Consider the following 5,814-nt stretch of genomic DNA (forward strand, 5'->3'; position numbering starts at 1 on the left):
AAGCATGTACCCCATCATTGTTTTTAATCGATCAAATAACTCAATACAATCACCTCTTTCCAGTAATCTACTGTCAAAATCAATAACGTTAAATTTAATACAAAACAAAAAATCAAATAATGGATGACATAACAGACTTACTAGACAACATAACACCGATTCCATGTACAACTACTAATGACACTGAAGTAGTACGTCAATTATTACTAGTGAACTCTACCCTTACGATATTCTCTATGAATATAAGAAGTATAAACCATAATTTTGATGAACTCTTAATTCTTCTCACTCACCTTGCCTCAGATTTCGATGTAATTGTTCTGAGCGAATGCTGGATTAAAGAAAATTTCGTCCCAAAAACGATAAAAAACTACAATCACTATAATACACTCCAAAACCAAACTCAAAATGATGGCGTTATTGTTTACATTAAAAACCACATCATACATTCAGTCAAAGAGGTCACAATTAAGAACGCAAACTGTCTTAAAATTCAACTTGATAATCATATAACAATCATTACTGTATACAGATCCCCAAGCACACATAATATAACCCCATTCATACAATCTCTGCATGAAATCTTAACAAATATAGAACACAGCCAAAACACCTATCTTATTGGTGATCTCAACATTAACATAATCAACAGAATGCATCCCCAAGCGAATGAATACCTAAATACACTAACTTTATTAGGATATTTCCCAGCCGTCACAGCCCCAACCAGAGAATCAGATTCAAACATTAGTAGTTGTATAGATCACGTCTTTGTTAAGAGTAAACTAGACAGCAAATCCATTGTATATCAGTCAACTGTCACAGATCACTATGCAACCATCACTTCCATCAACCAAAATATTCACAAACTACCTCAAAATACTCTCCCTCAAAAAAAAATTTCCTATGACATTCTCCTAAATAATGTCTCTAAAGAAAACTGGGAACTTGTCTATTCTTGTACCGATACCACCTCTGCATGCGAAATATTTACAAATACTTTACAAAACCACTTGGCCGATGCAACATCATACACAAAAAGTAAAAAAAAACAATCCGACACAAAACTCAAACCATGGATCACTGCAGGTATTCTTCACTGTATCAGAAAACGTGACAAGATTCATAACTTCTGTAGAAAAAATCCCAATGATTATGATTCACTCATATTTTATAAACATTATAGAAACAACTGCAAAAAAATTATTAACAGTGTTAAAAGAGATTACTACAAAAAACAAATCAGTGAAGCTACTGATGACAAAAAAAAAAATTTGGAATATCATAAAAGATATAGCCAATATTCATAAAATCGACTCACCCATTGTTAAAATTAACATAGAAGACCAAACAACTCATGTCAATTCCGAACCTGAAAAAATATCCGACCATTTCAATCAATTTTTCTCCAATATCGGACATAAATTAGCAAAAAATATTCTAGACCAAAACAACGTCTCGGAGAAAGATCTTGCAAAAAATATACATGTCAATAATCTCAGCTATAACCCTTTTCACTTCACTCCCACCACTGAACTAGAAATAATAGAACTTATCTCATCTCTTAAAAACAGTAACTCTGCCGGGAAAGATCAAATTTCAACAAAAATTATCAAACACATTCAAAAATTTATAGCCCCACCTCTTAAACACATAATCAACTTAAGCTTTAAAACTGGAATATTCCCTAACTCTTTAAAACAGGCCACAATAATCCCTATCTTCAAAACAGGTGATAAATTATCTGTTAATAATTATCGACCGATATCATTACTCAGCACTATTTCTAAAATTATAGAAAAGGCGGTGAAACATAGACTCTGCAAGTTCCTTGAAAATAATAAAATACTATCGGATAACCAATATGGCTTCCGCAAAGGGAGGAATACCTCTGATGCAATAGCTGCTCTCACAAAAATTGTTTCCCAAAATCTTGACAAAGGTCGCAAACCACTTGCTGTTTTCCTTGACCTCGCAAAAGCATTTGATACGGTTTCCCATCCTTTACTACTTAAAAAACTTCAACAGATCGGCATTACAGGGATAGCCTACACATGGTTTAAAAACTACTTAACAAATCGTACACAACAAACCCTTATCCACTCTGACAAAATATATATTAGCAAAAAATTATCCATGTCCTATGGGGTCCCTCAAGGTAGTGTACTAGGGCCAATTCTATTTCTCATATATATCAACACATTATGCACTATGAATATTGGAGGCAAGATAATTTCATTTGCCGATGATACAGTCTTAATATTTGAAGATGAAACATGGCAATCAGTTACAAACAAAACAAATATTGGCCTAACAAAAGTTAAGCATTGGCTAGACACAAACCTCCTCACACTCAATATCGACAAAACACAATACATGACGTTTTCCATACCCAAACATAGCTTTCCCAATAACTGCCCCAAACCTACCATCCACTCGTGTTCACTCAACATACAGACTCCTCATACCTCACCTAATATTCAATGCACGTGCTCAACTCTTAAATCTTCAAAGGAAGTTAAATACTTGGGAATAATAATCGATGACCAACTACGCTGGGAAACCCATATAAAAGAAACAACAAAAAGACTTCGTAAACTCTCCCACATATTCTGCTCTCTTAGATCCATCTTAGACCTAACGACTCTAAAAAGCGTATATTTTGCCCTTTTTCAATCGATAGCAGCATATGGTATTCTGGGATGGGGTGGCTGTGCAGAATCCGTCATTAATCCAATAATTACAGTACAAAAACTAGTCCTCAGAATTATATTTAAATGTCATCCTACCTATCCCTCCAAAATACTATTTACTAAAATTAGGGTCTTAGATATTCGCCAGCTATTCATTAAGACAAGCTTATGCTACATACGAAAAAATGACTTGTTAGTGGCTCCTCAACACCAAGTAAACACCCGCTTTTCATCAAATCTGGGATGCGTGGTCCCAAAAACTAGAACCACATTCGCTCAACGACAATTCTGGTACATCGCCCCTAAAATATACAACGCGTTGGACAGGGACATAAAATCTACTAATACTATATCCCTTTTTATTATACGTGTCCAAAACTGGATATCTGAAAGGGGACGAGCCTTTTTTAAAGAATACATGAGTTCCTAACTTCTAAACCATTATAATAAAATTAACCATGTATCTGTATATGTATGTATATATGTGAATACACATTACGTTTGTGTGTGTTCATATATAGATGTATATGAATGTATTTATATATGCATTTATGTATGTCTGTGTATGTATATATATGTATGTGTATATATATATATATTTAAAAAAAAAAAAAAAAATCCATATTTGAGTACATATCCTTAGCCGTAGCTCAAACGTGGATTTACACAAAAATTGCCGATATATATCTATACACCTATGTTACCATAACACGCACATGCAAATCGCTCATCAAGATATAACTTATCCCTACTTTCTTACCAAATAGTACTTTCTTTGATTTTAAATTATATTTGTATTCTTTTTTTAGAAATACACTTGTACTTAATGTACTTGTATTTTTACTACATTTTTAATTCTATTTTAATTACACAAATGCACTTGTATTTTTTCTTTTTATTTTTTCTTAATTTTTTTTTGAAACATGCTCCTTGTATTATTTTTAATTCAATAATATGTATTCTCTTTGATATACTTTTTATATTATTTTAAATTTTTCGGTTTTCCACACCTATTTTTTATATTCATATATCTTAAACTTATGTAGATATTTTGCATTATTTTTAATTCCTTTATACTTCATACTTGTTTTAGATGTATAAATTTTTTATTTTATTTTTACATTATTCTGTTTTCATTCAACTTATTTTCAATTTGTATTATTATACTTAACATAAAATTGACCACTACAACACGGGCATGTGCCTAGTGTGGTGGCCAAAAATTTACCCGTTTACTGTAATGTATAAACTTTACTGAATAAAGAACATAAAAAAAAAAAAAACCTTGTTTCATAAGAAACAGTTAATTTTCATCTTTTGGACATTATTATTATCATAAAGTCAAGTCGTAAGTAGGTACCGTCATAGGCTCAATTATAACAAAACTTGTGTCGTCCATTGTCTATGGTTATATCAGTCTGACGTTTCACATTCTTCCAAACATAATATTTGTGTTCCACGGCTTTTATTTTAATGTTGTGTACATAAAGAAAGCAATTCTGGTGTTCTTTTTAAATAGTGTGAGGTTATTTCAACAAACAAAAGCAAAGCAAAGAAAAATATAGCAGGAACATTAATAATAAAAGACATATTGGGGGGTTCTTATTTGTACTTAATCATTTGACTGAAGATAATATCAACAACTCTCCAAACAAATATGAAACAGACACAGAAAATAAAAAGGTAACGGTCGCAAGTGGGATTCAAACCTGGGTCGTCTCTGTTCTTACCGGGATTATATTTATCATATATTTAATTACAATGATTACAATTCAATCATTAAATAAAATAAAAAATAAAAAAATACAAAAATTAAAATAAATTGGCAATTAAGGACTACTATGTAGGGCGTGGTCTTGAGTGAGCTTGAGCCCAGCGCTCACTCAGGAGTGGCACTTGGTGCTGGTAGGCTGCGGTCACCAACGTGTTGGTGAATTGTAATTCACATCTGGTGTTCTTTTTAAATAGTGTGAGGTTATTTCAACAAACAAAAGCAAAGCAAAGAAAAATATAGCAGGAACATTAATAATAAAAGACATATTGGGGGGTTCTTATTTGTACTTAATCATTTGACTGAAGATAATATCAACAACTCTCCAAACAAATATGAAACAGACACAGAAAATAAAAAGGTAACGGTCGCAAGTGGGATTCAAACCTGGGTCGTCTCTGTTCTTACCGGGATTATATTTATCATATATTTAATTACAATGATTACAATTCACATGATTACAATTCACATTATTAGGAAAAACTTATAATATTACATAAATGTAAAATGTTTTAAGGGATCAATAACAAAAAATATTATATAACTCAATTAGCAATATAACCTCGAATTGTACAAGCAAATTATTCCTCGCTTGTCATTTTAAGCAATAACTACAATTATGATTGATAAAAAAAAGTAATAATATTATAATGGTAGCAATATAGACAGAACAAATACAATTATGACAATGTTTTCAAAATGCATACCTAAGTCTAATGAAGTATCAGTGATAATTATTACTATGAATTTTCACCACCACTTAATAGACAAATCAAAAACAGAACTAGTCTTTGCTATATACCTAATACTTATAGCTTTGTTTGAGAGCTGTGGGGAATAAACTTTCGTTATAGGCAGATTAACTAGGTTTGTTAGAGGTCGATAAATTCTTTACAGAGATATTTTATTGAAATGGACGTGATACATTTTAGCCTTTTTTTCATCACCTATAATTTGTTTGAACTCGAGCTACTTTCCTTGCTCAGGAGGTTCATTTACTCTTATTTATAATCCAAATAATAATCATTTTTATTCCAGGATGTGGGGAGGTTAGTGCAATCCCACACATCCCATAAGTATTTCTATATTTTAGTACAAAAATTAAAATAAATTGGCAATTAAGGACTACTATGTAGGGCGTGGTCTTGAGTGAGCTTGAGCCCAGCGCTCACTCAGGAGTGGCACTTGGTGCTGGTAGGCTGCGGTCACCAACGTGTTGGCGGAGGCCATTAGCCGCACCCTGGCTCCATTGACCCGGTGTCTCATCAGGCCGGCAAATCCTTTTATCCCTAATTCCGTGAACATTGTCGATGCGCTGCTGTATCTTCTATCGATTCTACAGGTGTCATA

Source organism: Hesperophylax consimilis, chromosome 17 (assembly GCF_061612785.1).
Source record: "Hesperophylax consimilis isolate HC1 chromosome 17, BYU_Hcon_1.0, whole genome shotgun sequence".
Classification (NCBI taxonomy): domain Eukaryota; kingdom Metazoa; phylum Arthropoda; class Insecta; order Trichoptera; family Limnephilidae; genus Hesperophylax; species Hesperophylax consimilis.